Source organism: Malus sylvestris, chromosome 10 (genome assembly GCF_916048215.2).
Source record: "Malus sylvestris chromosome 10, drMalSylv7.2, whole genome shotgun sequence".
In the NCBI taxonomy this organism is placed as follows: Eukaryota; Viridiplantae; Streptophyta; class Magnoliopsida; order Rosales; family Rosaceae; genus Malus; species Malus sylvestris.
The window spans coordinates 13,576,433-13,598,589 of NC_062269.1; the positions used below are offsets into that span (position 1 = coordinate 13,576,433).

General features: G+C 37.3%; 1 long non-coding RNA gene across 13 annotated transcripts in view; it reads right to left on the bottom strand.

Annotated features, from left to right (window-relative positions):
• The window catches only part of LOC126584677 (uncharacterized), a 54,652-nt gene that overhangs the window by 17,282 nt on the left and 15,213 nt on the right, over positions 1 to 22,157 (bottom strand). For 2 of the 13 annotated variants that reach the window (XR_007610074.1, XR_007610073.1), the window contains exons 2-6: positions 11,738 to 11,873; positions 11,495 to 11,654; positions 11,321 to 11,389; positions 10,904 to 10,972; positions 6,928 to 9,918 (exon numbers count right to left, since the gene is read on the bottom strand). This is a non-coding gene — a long non-coding RNA (uncharacterized LOC126584677). Of the gene's footprint in view, positions 1 to 3,536; positions 3,654 to 4,637; positions 4,707 to 5,054; positions 5,124 to 5,228; positions 5,389 to 6,927; positions 9,919 to 10,903; positions 10,973 to 11,320; positions 11,390 to 11,494; positions 11,655 to 11,737; positions 11,960 to 14,514; positions 14,584 to 14,688; positions 14,849 to 14,931; positions 15,144 to 22,157 lie in introns of those variants that run through there. The other 11 variants (XR_007610076.1, XR_007610075.1, XR_007610078.1 and 8 more) reach the window with 10 other exon arrangements.

Here is a 22,157-nt window from a genome sequence, read left to right on the forward strand (position 1 = left end):
TCTTCTCTGAGCATGACTCTAGACATGAATACATCTTTGTACCATCTGAAGTCACTTAGAGTTGGACATCTCAGATTGTTGAGTTGATCATGGATCCTAGAGGTGACATTACTAGGTGTTCCTATAAAGTGTTATATAATTGTAAAAAGAAGTGTGTTAATTGCATCAGGGACTCCTTGTCCGATGTGTTCATCAAAAATTGGTATTCCTTCTTCATCTTTTTTAACAGCATTTAAAATTTCATTTCTGGATTGTTCAGTGAGGTGTTTCTCCCACCAGGAATGAAGCATTCCAGTGAATCCAGTGACCAAAAGGTCAACAATAACAGGTTGACTAAGATTATGATTGGTAATATAACTATTAGCAACCATGGACATATGTTGGAGCTTATTAAGAAGCTCTTATTCTGACAAACCATCTATATTCCATTCATAGATTTTATCAGAAGAGACAGAAAATTGATTTTGAATATTTTTTTCTTCAAATTGAATATCAGGAGGGGTTGGTCTGGGATACCAGTTTTTTGTAAGAGATGTAGGATTGATGCGTCGATGATTGATCCTTTTAAGTTCAAGGTTCTGAAAAGCTTGTTCCACTTTTCGGATAGAGTCTGTACCAGTGTCTAGTTCAGAGGATGGAAGAGATGATTCTGACTGAGATTCTTCAGGATGATTTATGGTTTGGACTGTTTTTTCTTTCTTTAATTCAAGTAACAACTGATCAATTTTTTGACTTGTGGAAGTAGAGGATGATTTCAAGGCTACTGCCTTTGAAGAAGATTCTGAGAAATGTACTAAAGGTTTTTCTTTGGTTTTTGAGATAGAAAGATTATCAATCTTTGTCTCAATTTTATCTAATTGTTTACCAATTGTATGAAGACTCTAATTGGTAAAATTATTTTGTTCAATAATGGGTTTGGTTCCTGCATCTTCTTTCGGGATTTTGAAAGGAGTTGCTGGAATTTGTTTATTAGCAGTTGTGATGAGAATAGTTTCTTGTGGGGGATGACTAGAAAAAACAATAGTCTTGTCTTCTTTAAGCCAGTTTTCGTTGGTTATTACTTCTAATTTTTTGTCAGACTCATAGTACTTTTCAACATAATCGAAGAAAAATACTTCAAATTTGTGTGTTTCCATAAATTCATTCCATTTTTTATAAATTTCTGATTTTTCTTCTTGGGTATATTTATTTCTGAAAATATTCCTTCGTGGAATATTCTCTTCAGCTTCAATATCAGCATTGAGCATTTTACAATTCTTTTTTAATGGTTTATTTAAAACTAAAAGTTGATGGTGAACATGACTTGCTTCAAAGTCAGATTCAGTAGGAGAAGTTTGTCCTCCTGTTTCTTGGGTTTGATGGGTTTGAGGTTGATAGACTGGATGTGTCACCTGAGTGGCCGTTTCTACTGATTTTAGTTTGATATTAATCAAGTCGTTGATTAATTCTTGTTGGGTTACTGATGAACTAGTGTCTACTGATTTTAATTTCCTATTGGCTAGTGAATTTATTAACTCTTGATCTTGACCCATCCTATCGGTTGGTATGGATCCAGAAAAAGAATTTCTGCTAGGACCAAATGATTTTTGTGAGTAAACTGACTCACAAGACCTTCTGGCAGGATGGTCAAAATTGATTTTGACAGTCCCATCAAAATATTGTTCTATGTTATCTAGGTTAACTAGACTGTTTTGGATAGCTACTGGCTTACTTTCATTAATCAAACACCAATCTGAAGATAGACTGATATCTGACCACCTAATGGTCCTTGGTACTTTAATGTTTGCATTTTCTTGATTAGTTTGAATTAAAAGTGTATGATCTCTCGGACTTTTGGTTAAAGCCTGAAAGTTCATATTCGTGCCAGTGACTTTGTAATAGACTCGATAAATTAATGCCAAAGGTTGTGCTCATTCAAGGACTTGGTATCCTGAAGTCTTAATATTCAGAGTGAGTGCTTTCAGCATGTGGGGGTTTGAAAAATTTATGGTAAGGTCTGGAAAACAATCAAAATGAATAGGTCCATTATAGAGACTCGACTCTATCATACCAAGTATGCTATCACTAAAATTAGTGAATCTAGCATCTCGGAGACATAATAAAATGGAGGTATTAAGACCTTTTCTGGTTAATGGTTTTACGGCTATTTGAACTAAGCCTATATGAATATAGTTATGACCATCTTTCCTATGGGATTTGATTTATTCTGAAGAAAACAATTGACAAGTCTCATGTTCTTTGCTAAGAGCATAAGCCTTTTCAACTATCTTGACATGATGTTCACTTCTAAATGAGGCTACTAACCATTTCTTTTTATAAATATTTTTACTAAAGACTTTGGGGATGTTCCAATCTCCAAAATCTATACTATCATCAGTTTGAAAATCAAGTTTTTGTTCTTCATTGACAATATCAGGTACGGCGCCTAAACTGGACCTAGAGCTAGTGCTGGCCATTGAATTAGATCTAAATAATCTACTCAAAATTTTCACAAATCAAACAGTCAAAATACAAAAAACTTATGCTGATTCACCTTCCTCTTGCGCTAGCTAAACCCCTTCCCCACTCATGCGATCCGCTCATGCCTCTCCTGGGTCTTATTGTTTGGAACACGCCTTACTGTTTGGTTGGGGAGTTAAACAAACGACTGTGAGGACTGACAGATAAGGTAAACTGTGAATTGAAAGTTTGAATGGGAAACTTACTTTGCAGAATTATGAAAATGCTAATGCAATTACCACTCACTTGGCTCTGATACCAAATGACGGAAGCCAAAGATATATATGGATATGAGAAGCTCGATATATTTGATAAGAATCAGATTATGATTTACAGGAAATTGGAAACCAAATGAATAAATTATAATTACATAAACAAATGAAATCAAATGGAAAATAGGTGTAATGTTCATGATGAATTGAAACTAGTGATGCAGATATTTATTTGAAAATAATTTTATTTCAAATCGGAAACCGACTTACAGTTTCGTCTACTGACGATTGATAAGAAAAACGATGGAGTGCGCATGCATCCTTGATTGAAAATTAAAATACGATTGATAAGAAAAACGATGGAGCACGCAGGCATCCTTTTTCTTATCAATCGTCAGTAGACGAAACTGTAAGTTGGTTTCCGATTTGAAATAAAATTATTTTCAAATAAATATCTGCATCACTAGTTTCAATTCATCATGAACATTACACCTATTTTCCATTTGATTTCATTTGTTTATGTAATTATAATTGATTCATTTGGTTTCCAATTTCCTGTAAATCATAATCTGATTCTTATCAAATATATCGAGCTTCTCGTATCCATATATATCTTTGGCTTCCGTCATTTGGTATATATATATATATATATATATATATTAAGTAGATTTAAATCTATTTATTTTGTACATATAATTTACCGGTACATGGAGTAGTACATCACGTGTCATTATAAAAATAGTGGGATATGTCATGACACACCCCGTCCCGAAGGAGGGCATGCTGGCCGTCACGTGAGAGTGACGTAACCATTTACACAGTACGGAAGCTTTAAGATACAATTTATAAGTTGATACACCCGAAGGTGAGTCCTAATTTTGTCCAATCTGTCAGAACACCGTCAAATTCCTCGTAGTCACCACACCTTTGTGATTCCTGAACCTGGAGGGGCGCAAAACCAAAATTGAGTGGGTCAGTAAAACAATTCTTTTCCAAATCCAAACATTTCTCAAAACGTTGTAACCCCTCTCCGTAAAACCTGTATACTTTCCCAGAAATATAAAATATAAATATACATGTATATATTCTCAATACTTCAATTCATTAACTCAACATTTTCATCATAATTATGCCATGCCACATCATCTCAACATTTCTCATATTAATTATGCCATGCCACATCATCTCAACAGTAATAAGGTATGAATGCATCAACATAAATCATATCAGGTGCAATAAAGTAATCAACCGGAGGCCCTCTATTAGCCCGGTTGAACCTAGAGCTCAAAATCTATCACTCTCACACTCTGCCGGAGTCACTCCGGTGACCTGTACGGCCTTCTGCACATAAGTTACGCTCTAGTGCTTCTCATAAATCATCTGTGCACATAATCTAAGGTCACCCACCAGTCGGAATCTCACTAACACTCTCGCGACTGGCCTGTCGTACCCACTCCGCGTGGACTGTACGACTAGCATCTACTTGGATCCAAGGCGAGCGTGCGATGCGGTGAATACTATAAGCACTAAACTATGGTGCAGGATTTGAGCTCAATATACATCAACATCATCATAACAGAAATAAATACTCACCTGTGCGTCCACCGCACCATTTCATACATATGCATCATAAATCAATTCTTACCTGTGCGTCCACCGCACCAATTCATATATATGCATCATAAATCAATTCTTTCCTGTGCGTCCACCGCACCAATTCATACATATGCATCATATATTAATTCATGCATGGCAGTTCAACTCACATTTCTATATACTTTTCATATCAATTCTATGCATGGTATTTCACTTCCCGTTTTTCCACATAACTCATATGCATTTCATTTTAAACATATTTTCATTTCAATTCAATTTCTGGGAAACGTCAAGTATATATATATACGGAAAACAAAACTGCCCACTCACAGAATACATCGACGTGTCGAAGGTCCCTGAGCCTCCCTTAGCCATGCCCAACGTCCATATAATCCTCGCCTATACGAGAAGTAACCAAATTGACGTTATTTAACGCATAATCCCACTCTTAGCTAATAACTCCTCATATATTGCTCAAATTGGGTATATGAATATACCACTGTGATCTACTCGACGTCACGGACGTCGACATATTTTTAAAATAATTTTTTACTGTAGCACGCGCCCCCACGCGCCAAGGAAGGCACGGCCCATGCGCCCCCACGCGCATCATCTTCTTCCTTGGGTCGCCGGACTGGTTTTTCCGGCGGCCGTTTTTCAAATTGCCATAACTTTGTCATTTCTCAACGAAATCAAGTGATTCAAAAACGAAAGTTGTAGCCCTTGAAGAGACAAAGAGAATGGTACCTTGCACAACACCTATTTCGCCGTGGTTTGGCCGGAAACTGCCTCGAAAGCCTCGGAGGTCGCCGGAAACTGGGTATTTTTCAAATGAGTATAACTTCTTCAATACTCAACGAAATTGAGTGAAACAAAAAGGAAAGTTGTAGTACTTGACGAGACGAAGAGATTGATACCTACCTCAACTCCTAACTCGCCGGGGATTCGCCGGAAAGAGCCTCGAAAGCTCCGGCCAAACTTTGAACTTGTCGATCTCCGTGTTCTTACGTCCAAAAACTTCCAACGAAGCACTCCGAGCTTCCTTGGGACTTCCTTAAGCTCACTGTGAGCTTGGTTTGGCCTAAAACAAAGCCAATTTGAAGTTCATGAACAGTGCAATATTACGGTGACACTGAAACTAGGGTTTTCCGAAGTGAAACTCACTTGAGTTTGGTATCCCCGATCTCGTGAAGTCCTCAGGATCACGATGGTGGTCTTAAATGGAACGTTCGTGGAGGTTTGATTGAGGTTGGGTGTGAGTCCGTATGTTCGAGAGTAAGAGAGAGAGTGAGAGAGTTTTCTGAGATGAAAGAAGAAAAAGAGAGAAGGAGGAAAGGTTACGGGTTTTAGGGAATGTTTTGAGGGTAGGAGGCCCTACCTAAGTCCAAACACAATTTAACACACACAAATATAAATCTAATTGTTAAATTTTCGCCCCTTAGTCCCGCTTAAGGGCATTTTGGTCTTTTCACGTCCTCGGAATTAAAATTCCGGGACGGGCTGTGACAATCTTCCCTCCTTATAGAATTTCGTCCCCGAAATTCCAGCAACCAACTAAATCAACCATACTCCAACAATAGCTTCAGTTAAAAATCTCTCATCCGATTCTTTTCCTCCCACATAATTTTCCACTGAATGATTTCCTTCACAAAGCTTTTACCACTTACTCTGTCTTAATTTTCAGGACCTTCTTTTTCCAATCCAAAGTCATCCTTGGTTCCTTATCAAGTCGAATGCAATTTAACTCTCAATAGTTGCATCAGGATCTCATGTGACGAATTTGCCACCTAGTGACAACGTATCGAACCCAAAATACATTAAGTACCTTAGCCAACTCTGAAGACATCACCACTTGTATGCAACTTCATCGATTCCTTTAGTGATCAAATCAATCTGATGTGTCTAAGACTTATCTTGTCTTCCTTTCCAAATCTTGCTATTTCTTTTCATGGTGAAATTTCCAAAAATATAAAATCATCTACGTTATACACTCGATTAGTGGTATATTCATCTGTTGATGTCTTTTGTCATTCCTGGTTACTTTTAGGTTAACTTAATCACCTGAATACTTTGAGGAGACTCATCCATAGTCTCAGGTTCTACTAAAACTCTTTCTTGATCGAATCTTTCTCTACCCAGAAATATTCCATTCACAAGTCAACAAAACACACACATGACACACTTCATGAACCTTATGGCTTCACTTCGGAAACTGCGCAACCAACATACTTAAGAAACTTAGCAGTTCCGTAAACCAATTCTTCTTTCTATAAAACAAATAAGTACCGTTACTCAACCCTGGAGTAAATGTACTAACTTGGTACATTGACCAACTATCGCTTCAAATTCAATCATAACCATCCTATGTACAAGGAAACTTGTACACATAATCCAAAGTAATATCTTTCCATTTCCACTGCGAAACAGAAAATAGTTATCTCAATCCAAAGGTTTATCTTTTTCTGCCTCGGTTAATTCTTAAATTTCCTCGTCAAACATTTAAATTTCGAGTACAACCTTACCAAACAGGCCTAACTTGAAAATTAACAAGTATAACTTCTTCTCGATCTTTCATTCTTAAGTTTACTTTAATTGATTTTCAATCCACGAGAAGATAATCTTGGCAAGCGTGCCTGACATTAATCTTACTGCAATCTTTTCACCAAGTGTATCAGCTACAACAATTCACGATCACCCTGATCGTACAATCATAATCACTAAGTAATTCAATCCACCTTTGTTGCCTCATATCAAAATCCTTCCGAGTAAACAAATATTGGAGACTCTTTTGATTTGTAAAATCTTGCATTCTTATCAACATATAATGCCTTCATAACTTCACAGCAAGAATGGTAATCATGACTTCTAAGTCACCCGTAGGGTAATTCATCTCATGAGGTTCCATTTATCGTGAAATGTATGCAATCACCCTAACATTTGCATCAACATGCCTCTAATACCATTCAAGAAACATCACTAAAAATTTATGATTAGCACTATTCTCTGGGATTACTAAAATACGTGCATGAGTGAGGAAATACTTCAGTTGTTGAATCCTTTGCTCACAATTTCCTTCCCACTCATACATAACCTCTTTTCTCAACAGTCTCGTCAATGACAAAGCAATGACTAAAAACTCTTTCACAACCATCCAAGATAGCCTGGTAAGTTAAGAAATTCCAAATCTCAATTACGACTCGTGGTTGTTCCAAATTCTCAATTTCTGCTATCTTTTAAGGATTCACTTGAATACCTTAAGAATATATAACAAATCTCAGAATGCCACCTGATTCATCTAACTTTAGCATTTGCTACTTAGCATACCACCAACGTTCTCTCAATCTTTGCTTCACCGACTTAATACGTTTACATGCTCTGCTCTGGCTCAGAATATGCCAGAATATCTTCAATGAAAATGATATCAATTTATCAAGGCATTATTGGAATACTTCATCCATCAACTCATAAAACCGCATGAGTATCCACATAGCATCACCAAACTTCATAAGGACCATAACAAGTCCAGAAAACCATCTTATGATCAACGTCACTTATAATATTCAATTGGTAGTAACCAGATCTCAATTCAATCTTTGAATCTTCGCAATTACTTCTGAGCTGGTTAAATAAACATCAGTACATCACCATGGATAACGGTTCTCAATCGTTACCCGACTCCATTGTCTATAATCAATGAACAGTCTCAAGATCCATTTTCTTCCTCACCAACAAACTGGGGCTCCTCAAAAGTGTTGTACTAGGTTGAATGAAGCTTTTATCAACCAATTCTTTCAACTGAATTTCCAATTCCCTTAACTCATCTTGAACCAATCTTTAACATAAATTTATACCTGGCAACAATTCAATAATGAACCTCATATCTCTGCCTGAAGACAATCCAGGTATACTTTCAAGGAAGACATCAAGAAAGTCTAACTCCTTTTGACATTATTCACACTACTCCAAACAACATCATTTAGCACCACATGAGCTAATAATTTTTTTGACAGCCTTTCGAAAACAATCTCTTTGCTCTCACAGCATAAATAACGGCCTGACTCAATCCACTTTGCATACTTACAAAAGTAATCTCTGGTCATCCAGATCGATGGAAAGTACTGGTTTCCCGTAACATTCCGTCTTGTCACAATTATAACCAACCAATCTAATGGAACAGAATTAACTGACACAATACATACTTTATTATTACTGAACATTCTGAATAAGTACAATACTAACATAAAATAATCTACCGGGTTGCTTGCTTAACGAATCCACGAATGAGTTATTAATATTACGGTCTGCAGCCCGCAATACTGATAAATCATCGTTGTCTCGATAAGTAGGCAACCACTCTCAAAGATATAACATTACTATTTTGCCACTCAATGCAAAATACATACACTCATCTCTACTACATTTATTTACTACTCTCTAGGTAACAACATACATAATAAGAAATATATCAGCCGAAGTCAACTAGAATGACCAATACGGCTGATTCAACTCTTATCTCAATAATACGTCGGCCGGATCCACTTCGCGTGGTCGGTACGGCCGAGCCTATAACTCACCAATTTCTCATGTGTCAGTCGAATCCACTTCTCATGGTCTGTACGGCTGAACATATAACTCATCAAATCTCTCTGTACTCACGGTCAATCCGACCAAACTACTAAGTCCATAACTCTGCTGAATCGACACTATGATATCATGGAAAATTGTTGAGTACAACTGATTCTAGGGACAATTCACAATTCTGCGTCCCCTCTGTTCACATAAACACATTCCTTGATTTCACATTTCTCAAAGTGTTAATTTTGTACCTGCTGCACAAGGTACATTTCCTTTACTCGAGACACCTTGTCTCAAATATCTGGATGGAACGAGGCAAGTCTGAAAACTTTCTATAATATTCATTTATCGTCAACTTACTTGATTCACATTTGCAAACTCTTGCTTACTACCATCGATAAATGCCGGAGGGATAAACTTTTCCTTAAACAAGTCCTTAAACAATTTTAAATCGGCTGCTTCCTCTGGTGACAACAATTAATACTCCTGCTTCCATCAGGATACACGTTCATAACTCAAACCAGGTAGTCGTCTCGACCCACCTGTCAGAAGGAAATTTCCTTTGACTTGCATAATCTGAAACATCTTTTCCAAATGGTTAAACCGTTACTTCGCTCCCTCAGGTTCATCATTTCATAAGGTGATTCAAATTCGACTCATAACCCGTCTTAAAATGTCCCTTTTTATAATAGACTGAATCACCATAATAATAGTTTTCCCTAAACCGCTATATTAGGGAGACTAAATTCCTCTAACTACGAGGTTTGCTACGAGGCGGTGTAGTTCTGACAGAATTCACTAGAAACTTCTCAAGATGTCCAAGATTGCAACCATGCTCTGATACCAACTGACACACCCCGTCCCGAAGGAGGGCATGCTGGCCGTCACGTGAGAGTGACGTAACCATTTACACAGTACGGAAGCTTTAAGATACAATTTATAAGTTGATACACCCGAAGGTGAGTCCTAATTTTGTCCAATCTGTCAGAACACCGTCAAATTCCTCGTAGTCACCACACCTTTGTGATTCCTGAACCTGGAGGGGCGCAAAACCAAAATTGAGTGGGTCAGTAAAACAATTCTTTTCCAAATCCAAACATTTCTCAAAACGTTGTAACCCCTCTCCGTAAAACCTGTATACTTTCCCAGAAATATAAAATATAAATATACATATATATATTCTCAATACTTCAATTCATTAACTCAACATTTTCATCATAATTATGCCATGCCACATCATCTCAACATTTCTCATATTAATTATGCCATGCCACATCATCTCAACAGTAATAAGGTATGAATGCATCAACATAAATCATATCAGGTGCAATAAAGTAATCAACCGGAGGCCCTCTATTAGCCCGGTTGAACCTAGAGCTCAAAATCTATCACTCTCACACTCTGCCGGAGTCACTCCGCGTGACCTGTACGGCCTTCTGCACATAAGTTACGCTCTAGTGCTTCTCATAAATCATCTGTGCACATAATCTAAGGTCACCCACCAGTCGGAATCTCACTAACACTCTCGCGACTGGCCTGTCGTACCCACTCCGCGTGGACTGTACGACTAGCATCTACTTGGATCCAAGGCAAGCGTGCGATGCGGTGAATACTATAAGCACTAAACTATGGTGCAGGATTTGAGCTCAATATACATCAACATCATCATAACAGAAATAAATACTCACCTGTGCGTCCACCGCACCATTTCATACATATGCATCATAAATCAATTCTTACCTGTGCGTCCACCGCACCAATTCATATATATGCATCATAAATCAATTCTTTCCTGTGCGTCCACCGCACCAATTCATACATATGCATCATATATTAATTCATGCATGGCAGTTCAACTCACATTTCTATATACTTTTCATATCAATTCTATGCATGGTATTTCACTTCCCGTTTTTCCACATAACTCATATGCATTTCATTTTAAACATATTTTCATTTCAATTCAATTTCTGGGAAACGTCAAGTATATATATATACGGAAAACAAAACTGCCCACTCACAGAATACATCGACGTGTCGAAGGTCCCTGAGCCTCCCTTAGCCATGCCCAACGTCCATATAATCCTCGCCTATACGAGAAGTAACCAAATTGACGTTATTTAACGCATAATCCCACTCTTAGCTAATAACTCCTCATATATTGCTCAAATTGGGTATATGAATATACCACTGTGATCTACTCGACGTCACGGACGTCGACATATTTTTAAAATAATTTTTTACTGTAGCACGCGCCCCCACGCGCCAAGGAAGGCACGGCCCATGCGCCCCCACGCGCATCATCTTCTTCCTTGGGTCGCCGGACTGGTTTTTCCGGCGGCCGTTTTTCAAATTGCCATAACTTTGTCATTTCTCAACGAAATCAAGTGATTCAAAAACGAAAGTTGTAGCCCTTGAAGAGACAAAGAGAATGGTACCTTGCACAACACCTATTTCGCCGTGGTTTGGCCGGAAACTGCCTCGAAAGCCTCGGAGGTCGCCGGAAACTGGGTATTTTTCAAATGAGTATAACTTCTTCAATACTCAACGAAATTGAGTGAAACAAAAAGGAAAGTTGTAGTACTTGACGAGACGAAGAGATTGATACCTACCTCAACTCCTAACTCGCCGGGGATTCGCCGGAAAGAGCCTCGAAAGCTCCGGCCAAACTTTGAACTTGTCGATCTCCGTGTTCTTACGTCCAAAAACTTCCAACGAAGCACTCCGAGCTTCCTTGGGACTTCCTTAAGCTCACTGTGAGCTTGGTTTGGCCTAAAACAAAGCCAATTTGAAGTTCATGAACAGTGCAATATTACGGTGACACTGAAACTAGGGTTTTCCGAAGTGAAACTCACCTGAGTTTGGTATCCCCGATCTCGTGAAGTCCTCAGGATCACGATGGTGGTCTTAAATGGAACGTTCGTGGAGGTTTGATTGAGGTTGGGTGTGAGTCCGTATGTTCGAGAGTAAGAGAGAGAGTGAGAGAGTTTTCTGAGATGAAAGAAGAAAAAGAGAGAAGGAGGAAAGGTTACGGGTTTTAGGGAATGTTTTGAGGGTAGGAGGCCCTACCTAAGTCCAAACACAATTTAACACACACAAATATAAATCTAATTGTTAAATTTTCGCCCCGTTAGTCCCGCTTAAGGGCATTTTGGTCTTTTCACGTCCTCGGAATTAAAATTCCGGGACGGGCTGTGACAATCTTCCCTCCTTATAGAATTTCGTCCCCGAAATTCCAGCAACCAACTAAATCAACCATACTCCAACAATAGCTTCAGTTAAAAATCTCTCATCCGATTCTTTTCCTCCCACATAATTTTCCATTGAATGATTTCCTTCACAAAGCTTTTACCACTTACTCTGTCTTAATTCTCAGGACCTTCTTTTTCCAATCCAAAGTCATCCTTGGTTCCTTATCAAGTCGAATGCAATTTAACTCTCAATAGTTGCATCAGGATCTCATGTGACGAATTTGCCACCTAGTGACAACGTATCGAACCCAAAATACATTAAGTACCTTAGCCAACTCTGAAGACATCACCACTTGTATGCAACTTCATCGATTCCTTTAGTGATCAAATCAATCTGATGTGTCTAAGACTTATCTTGTCTTCCTTTCCAAATCTTGCTATTTCTTTTCATGGTGAAATTTCCAAAAATATAAAATCATCTACGTTATACACTCGATTAGTGGTATATTCATCTGTTGATGTCTTTTGTCATTCCTGGTTACTTTTAGGTTAACTTAATCACCTGAATACTTTGAGGAGACTCATCCATAGTCTCAGGTTCTACTAAAACTCTTTCTTGATCGAATCTTTCTCTACCCAGAAATATTCCATTCACAAGTCAACAAAACACACACATGACACACTTCATGAACCTTATGGCTTCACTTCGGAAACTGCGCAACCAACATACTTAAGAAACTTAGCAGTTCCGTAAACCAATTCTTCTTTCTATAAAACAAATAAGTACCGTTACTCAACCCTGGAGTAAATGTACTAACTTGGTACATTGACCAACTATCGCTTCAAATTCAATCATAACCATCCTATGTACAAGGAAACTTGTACACATAATCCAAAGTAACATCTTTCCATTTCCACTGCGAAACAGAAAATAGTTATCTCAATCCAAAGGTTTATCTTTTTCTGCCTCGGTTAATTCTTAAATTTCCTCGTCAAACATTTAAATTTCGAGTACGACCTTACCAAACAGGCCTAACTTGAAAATTAACAAGTATAACTTCTTCTCGATCTTTCATTCTTAAGTTTACTTTAATTGATTTTCAATCCACGAGAAGATAATCTTGGCAAGCGTGCCTGACATTAATCTTACTGCAATCTTTTCACCAAGTGTATCAGCTACAACAATTCACGATCACCCTGATCGTACAATCATAATCACTAAGTAATTCAATCCACCTTTGTTGCCTCATATCAAAATCCTTCCGAGTAAACAAATATTGGAGACTCTTTTGATTTGTAAAATCTTGCATTCTTATCAACATATAATGCCTTCATAACTTCACAGCAAGAATGGTAATTATGACTTCTAAGTCACCCGTAGGGTAATTCATCTCATGAGGTTCCATTTATCGTGAAATGTATGCAATCACCCTAACATTTGCATCAACATGCCTTTAATACCATTCAAGAAACATCACTAAAAATTTATGATTACCACTATTCTCTGGGATTACTAAAATACGTGCATGAGTGAGGAAATACTTCAGTTGTTGAATCCTTTGCTCACAATTTCCTTCCCACTCATACATAACCTCTTTTCTCAACAGTCTCGTCAATGACAAAGCAATGACTAAAAACTCTTTCACAACCATCCAAGATAGCCTGGTAAGTTAAGAAATTCCAAATCTCAATTACGACTCGTGGTTGTTCCAAATTCTCAATTTCTGCTATCTTTTAAGGATTCACTTGAATACCTTAAGAATATATAACAAATCTCAGAATGCCACCTGATTCATCTAACTTTAGCATTTGCTACTTAGCATACCACCAACGTTCTCTCAATCTTTGCTTCACCGACTTAATACGTTTACATGCTCTGCTCTGGCTCAGAATATGCCAGAATATCTTCAATGAAAATGATATCAATTTATCAAGGCATTATTGGAATACTTCATCCATCAACTCATAAAACCGCATGAGTATCCACATAGCATCACCAAACTTCATAAGGACCATAACAAGTCCAGAAAACCATCTTATGATCAACGTCACTTATAATATTCAATTGGTAGTAACCAGATCTCAATTCAATCTTTGAATCTTCGCAATTACTTCTGAGCTGGTTAAATAAACATCAGTACATCACCATGGATAACGGTTCTCAATCGTTACCCGACTCCATTGTCTATAATCAATGAACAGTCTCAAGATCCATTTTCTTCCTCACCAACAAACTGGGGCTCCTCAAAAGTGTTGTACTAGGTTGAATGAAGCTTTTATCAACCAATTCTTTCAACTGAATTTCCAATTCCCTTAACTCATCCTGAGCTGGTTTTTCCGGCGGCCGTTTTTCAAATTGCCATAACTTTGTCATTTCTCAACGAAATCAAGTGATTCAAAAGCGAAAGTTGTAGCCCTTGAAGAGACAAAGAGAATGGTACCTTGCACAACACCTATTTCGCCGTGGTTTGGCCGGAAACTGCCTCGAAAGCCTCGGAGGTCGCCGGAAACTGGGTATTTTTCAAATGAGTATAACTTCTTCAATACTCAACGAAATTGAGTGAAACAAAAAGGAAAGTTGTAGTACTTGACGAGACGAAGAGATTGATACCTACCTCAACTCCTAACTCGCCGGGGATTCGCCGGAAAGAGCCTCGAAAGCTCCGGCCAAACTTTGAACTTGTCGATCTCCGTGTTCTTACGTCCAAAAACTTCCAACGAAGCACTCCGAGCTTCCTTGGGACTTCCTTAAGCTCACTGTGAGCTTGGTTTGGCCTAAAACAAAGCCAATTTGAAGTTCATGAACAGTGCAATATTACGGTGACACTGAAACTAGGGTTTTCCGAAGTGAAACTCACCTGAGTTTGGTATCCCCGATCTCGTGAAGTCCTCAGGATCACGATGGTGGTCTTAAATGGAACGTTCGTGGAGGTTTGATTGAGGTTGGGTGTGAGTCCGTATGTTCGAGAGTAAGAGAGAGAGTGAGAGAGTTTTCTGAGATGAAAGAAGAAAAAGAGAGAAGGAGGAAAGGTTACGGGTTTTAGGGAATGTTTTGAGGGTAGGAGGCCCTACCTAAGTCCAAACACAATTTAACACACACAAATATAAATCTAATTGTTAAATTTTCGCCCCTTAGTCCCGTTTAAGGGCATTTTGGTCTTTTCACGTCTCGGAATTAAAATTCCGGGACGGGCTGTGACATGTCATATGTGTGATAAAAAGTTAATAACTTAAAAAAAATAAAATTTCTCACCACTTTTATTAATTTTCATTTTTTCCTCTCTTTTTTGTTTCCTTTTCAGTTTTTCTTATAATTTTCATTTTTCCCTCCCTTCTTTTTCTTCAAAGGGCGGCAGCCTACCCAACTTTCCCTCTTTTTTTTTGTTTCCTTTTCAGCTTTTCTTATAATTTTCATTTTCCCTCCCTTTTTCTTCAAAGGGTGCGGCAAGAATGGAATGAAATTATGGAATCAATGGATGCATATTAATTAATAATTATTATAGTTTTTATAAAATTTAATCTAAAATGTAATATCTATATATATATATAATTATTATAGTTAATATTTTGGGGGTATAATTATTATAGTATATATAATTATTATAATTAATTTAATATATATATTTATTTATTATAGTTTTTAGGGGTATAAAATAGTTAAATTAATATATATATATATATATAATTATAGTATTTTTTTAGGGTTATAAAATTAATATTCTGCTTATCGTGTATCGTATTACCCACTTGTATACCCGAATCAACCCGTTATCTTAACAGGTGCTTATCAGGTTACCCGATAACGACCCGATTCGTTATCGTGTCGACCCGAACACCTGTTAATTTCGTGTCGTGTCGTGTCGGGTTATCGGGTCGTGTCAGGAATTGCTCGGCCTACCGACAACCCATCAAGTCCAATTGCCGACCCAACACCACTTCTCTGTTATGTTCCTGTTAATACATTGATCATAATTAGTGATATATTAGTAGATTAAATAATGAGTATTAGTGAGTAGCAATTTGGTTTTTAGTTCCATATTCTAGATGCAACCACGACATCAAAATATCAAATCGAGTCTATGGTTTATATACACCAAAGTCACTCCAAATACTCATCCAAATTATTCGAATAAACCAAATACCAATTTTTTTTGTGTGGGTCATTTCACTCGTTGAAAATCCCAAACTCATTCTAAAGAACTACAAGTAGCTTGATCCTTCAAAACGGGTACGTAGGTAATTTAGGCATTTGCTTAAATACAACCACAAAATCAAACAAACACTTAAATCCCCAAATTTACAGTCTATTCATATTGGAATTAAGGGGTTTTCCATTTTAAGATTGTTTTAATAGATGCATAGTCTTTTTAATGGGTTTGGTAGGGTGTGGGGTCCACGGTCTTTTTAATAAAAAATGAAATATTTTAATTTAATTGGACAAAGGAGTGGGTTCCGCGTTTTTCATGTTTACAGTTAACGATTAATTTAACAGATTAACTAACGGAAGTTTAACATTACAACGAATTTGTAAGTTGATGTATAACATTGCAATGTTCAAAAGATGTGGTATAAATTTGTAATGCGACCCAAATTGAAGTGATAAAATGTGATTTACCCATTTATCATAATTTTCTTTTTCTACCATGAATCTTGTATTAACTATTTGGAATAAGCACTAATTTCAGTACAAGTAGATTAACCTAAAGAATTTGAGTTCGAAATCATTGAATTCGACCCACAGTTGACAAGACAAGGATCCTCTCCATATCCCATTTGTGAGGATCCTAGGGATCCTCATATCCTATCCGTTTATCGTACATCGTGCGGCCTGCTTTTGTTAGGTACTGTTTGTGTTTAATTTTAAATTAAAATAATTTATGACCATACAATGTACGATAAATAAAGAATATGGTGTTTGGATACCTAAAATCCTCACAAAGAGGATTCAGATGGAATCCAAATCCAGTTGACAATTGTGTTGTAATAATTGAACTAGCATTCTAATGCAAGTTGTTGAGTAAGATTGAACACATGGTGATAGTTAGACCTGGCATTTTGGACCCAACCCGCTAATCTGACCCGACCCGTTAATATTAGTATTTGGATGGACTTAACGGGTCGAGTCGGGTCGTTAACGGATGAACCCGTTAACAACCCGTTAAATAACAGGTCACTTTGGGTCAACCCGTTAGACCCATTAGCACCCGTTAGTTGAGGATGTTTTAGTAATTTCAATAAAGTCTTAACAACAAAAAATAAACTCTATGCAAAAAAAAATAATAATAATAATTGTTAACGGATGAAACGGGTGACCCGTTAGTTTAACGGATCGGGTTCGGATGACTCGTTAACTTAACGGGTCGGATTGTACCCGATCCAAACTCGATAAACCAAACCCGTTTACAAGTCAAGTGATAGTTGACTAAAATTTGTCCCAACTTCAAACTCTTAACAAATATAAAAAGACTATGACTTACTTGATCATGGCATTCATTAATGATTAAGAATAATAACATATAGGTAACTTATTGGTGAGTGAAAATTGTACAGATCATACGACTAGTGCTAGAGGTACTAATAGACACGCTTGACGTAACTTGGTGCATGATTGTTGTGGATTAGGAAATGTGATAATATGGGGGGTAATCTTAGGAAATGTGAAATAATATGGGGGTTAATCTAGAAACTGGGTTGGGTATGAGAAGGGCTTGCCTAACTTTCATGTACATATGTGTTTATTTGAGCCTACAGGATGATTTACTACATCACTAACAAAAACCAAACAAAAATTGATGAATTACTATATTATATTATATTCTTTCTAAAACAAACAATGGTCAATTTAGCCAACTAATACTACGATTCAGTGGAACTTCTTTCACTAGTAAATGAAATCTCAAATAACTCACTAGTTCGCATGAACATATCAAGTTTGTGTTGAGTTTGATACCTAATTATAGTAATCTGAACTCATTGTTTAATATTCTTTCTTTTGGAAGGAAGTGTCTTTACTAGACAATTTAAATTTATATTTTAATATGGAGCACTATTGTATATACTTACATTTGACACCTTCTGCGTAGCATGCTCATCATCTCGAATTGAGTCATAATCACCCATTATGACATTGCAGGAAGAAATTATTTGCAGAACTGAAAATAAAAACATTATATTTGTCAGTAAAATATATTTTTAATTTGTAATGGAAAGAAATCAATGCTCGGGAGGCAATCAAGGGGGCATTCATTAAATATGGGTGCTCTCAATTAGTATAACTAGAATCCTCTAACAGTTTATTTGGAAGTACTTTTAAAATGATTAGAAGCGCTTTTAGAGATATTAGTGCTTCTTGCAAGAAGCAATAGTTACGTGCTTCTTTTAGAAAGCATTTTAAGTGCTTTTTCAGGATTTACTTGCATTTTTACTAATAATTGATTCCAAAAATATTTTGACTGAAAACGCTTTCAGTCATTTGAAAAACATTTCCAAACGACCTCTAAGTCGTTGTTAGTGTCCTTGCCCAACACATTTCTTTTAGGAAAGTACAACATTCATTGATTGACTCATAACGAGCGCACTGCTCGCCAAAAATTGGTTGACAAGCAATTTAGCCGAACTCTAGCTAGGCGTTATATCATTTATGTCTCTTTATAGACTCATTTTCACGTTGGTGGGCAACGAGTGACTAGGAGTTGACGTTTGGAAATACGTGTCTTAGAGCTCCATGCCAGAAAGTTATCAAGTCTGTTAACTGGCTCAAGCGGTCAAATAGTGACCGTCTTCATTGTTGTTGCGATAGTGCGATGTCTATAGAGTTTTGTGGGCTAGCTTGTAAGCCCTATGTCTTGATCTTTGTCATCACCTTGTGGGCTCTCTTCAGGCCCATATCTCTAGGCCCGATAACAACTATGTATGTTATTTGAATGAGTCTAAAAGGATCATGTGTTAACAATAATCTTTCATAAAAGTTGGTTTTGTTTTTATAGCAATAAAATTGAGGATTCCGACTGCTTAAGTAAAAAGAGTCTAGTCATACAATGAAGATCAATATATGATTATAATTTGGTGTAGACTTGGCATTCGTATCGTGTTTTTCGTATTTGTGTCATTTTCGTGACATACCCGATATTTAAATGGGTTGTGTTGTGTAATACCCACTAAAGTAAATGGGTAATATGACCCGTCTCGAAATCGACTTGTTAATATTATTAGGTAATATGACCCGATCCATTACCCATTAAAGGAATATATTTTAAACCACTAAGTAATGAAAATGAAAAACATAATTTGACCACAAAAAATGGAAAATATAATTCTAAATTAGTATAGGCATCCTATGACACACCCTGACCCAAAATCAGGGCGTGCTGGCCGTCACGTGGGCGTGACGTAACCAAAAGTGCGACGCGGAAGCAAAAAGGGTAAAAGAAATACGAAGGAATAAAAACCAACTACTAGCAATAATATCCAACTAACATGCTAGATTGAGTTTAAGGGTGAAACACACATAATCAGAGCATAAATACTAGGTGCAGTCAAGTAGGACCATTACTAAATTACAACACCCGAAGGTGAGTCCTACATTAGTAATCTGTCAGAACGCCGTGGGAATCCTCGTGAGTCACCAACACTACTAACTAGAACCTGGAGGGGCGCAAAACAAGATTGAGTGGGTCAGTAAAACAAAGCTTTTCGAAAAATATTTCATTTAATAACACTTCTAACCCCTCACTGTAAAACATATATACTTTCCCAGAAAAATCATATATATATAACCATATAAAACAGCAAATAACTCAAATCACAAGTCTTTAACACTTTTCATGAAATATGTCATGCTATGCTTCAAAACATAATAAGGATGCATCAATATAAAAGGTGAAATAAGGAATCAACCGGAGACCCTGCAGTTGTCCTGTACGGCTAATTCTATAGCTCAATATCCAATCCAACTGGAGTCACCAACTGTGACCTGTACGACAAGAATGATGTAAGAATGCGCTCTAGTGTTTCTCTCATCAACAGTTGTATAACAATCTAAAGCCACCTATAAGTCGGAACCGCCTCTAATGGTCTATACGACATGCACCTACTTGGATCCAAGGTGAGCGTGTGGTGCGGGGTGAATAATACAAGTACTGACACCGGGGGTGCATGTTATGAGCTCTTAACATAAATCACATCAAACAATAACTAACCCACCTGATACTCACATGTGTGTCCACAACACCATTTCACATATATGCATCAAATACTAGTTCATATATTTCATATAATATGTATGCATGGCATTTTTAAACATACTATCATTTAAATTCAATTTCTGGGAAAAATCAGTAGTATATAGGTATATACAGAAAATAACTGCCCACTCACTGGTATGTCGAAGGGTCGTAACCCCCGTGACGCCATTGAATGCCCTCGTCCTCGGAATAGGTCTCACCTATATGCAAAACAACTATAAAAACGTTATTTTAAAGCACATAACCAACAATACGTAATAACTTCTCATACGATGCTCAATTTTGGTATCTGAATATACCAACGTGATCTACACAACCTCACGAACATCGTGATATTTTTAAAATATTTTTCCTATGGTGCACGCGCCTTCACGCGCAGGGGAGGCCACGGCCTCACGCGCCCCCTAAGTGCATCATCCCCTACCTCCAAACGTCGGAAAATCTCGCCGGCGCCGGAAACTGGGCAACCTGTAAATGCCCTTTTCTTGCTCGATTTTGCACCATTTTCCACGAAATTGTCACCAAAATGTCACAAATCACGAAAAGAAGAAGGTTATACCTCTTTGGATCCTCAAAACCTTCGAGATCACATCGGGGAAGGTTGAAACTTCGGCGACCTCTGTGAAACTTCGAAACTAGGCTTCCCGTGGACCAATTTTTACCAACGATGCACTCCGAGCATCATGAGGACCTTCTTGAGCTCACTATGGTCCTAAAATTCACAAAAACTTAAGGGTTTAAAAGTTTATGAATAGTGACCAATTCAGGAATTAGAAAAACTAGGGATCCTTACGTCCAATTCCTTCGATTCTTCTTCTCCGAGCTTCCTTAGAGCCTCACTAAGCTTCCTATGAGCTTCAAATTCCTAGAAACAACCATATTTACGTCTTCATGAACAGTAATCAAAACTGGGGTTCGGATTTCACGAGTTATCGAAGGGTTCCTTACCTGAAAATGATATCCCTGGACTCGCCACACCACGAGGAATACAATGGTACCTTCAACGCCTTCGATTTGTGAAAATTTAAGGGTCTTTAGGTGTGGTTCGTATGTGAGGGAAGAGAGGGAGAGAGGGTGTTCTATGAAGGAGGGAGGTACGGGATAGGAGAGAGAGAGTGATAGGGATTTGTGTGGTCTTCCTAAGTCCCTAACCACACAAAATGCACACAATTATTAATCCAACTTAATTTTTTTTCCAAGAATTTAGGAAGGTATGCATTATTCAAATAAACATGTCACACATACCTTAGCAACCTTTAAGGGAAATTCCGTTAATTCACATCAATGATAAATATAATTTCGGGACGGGCTGTGACATTCCACATTGTCACATAAATATTACTTCAAAACATACAAAAATTTTTGTCTTTCAAGTATTATAGACCCCAAAATAATAGTATAATGTAAAAACATTAGTACAATACTACAAAATACTAAAATGTTCATGGATAAGCAAAATGAAAGGAGTTGCATTTCAAAATTGAGGAACCTTGTACGGTTTTTTAAAGTGTTTGATATTTTTAAAGGATAAATCGCCAAAATGGTCCCTAAGATTTGCATAACTCATCACTTTGGTCCCTGAGATTCCAAATCGATAAAAGTGGTCCCTGAGATTGTCCACCATCTATCATTTCGGTCATTCTGTTAAAAACTCCGTTAAGTGTCCCGGAGCTCTTGGTCGGAAGTTTGGGGAATTTTCAAAGCTTCGTAACTCAATCTTTTCTTAACCAAATTCGACCCATAATATATCAAAATGAAGATAGGAAAGTGTAGAATAAGATTATACCTATTTTAAAGCCCAATGGTTGCCGAAGATTTCCGAAAAATAGCCTCAAAGTTAA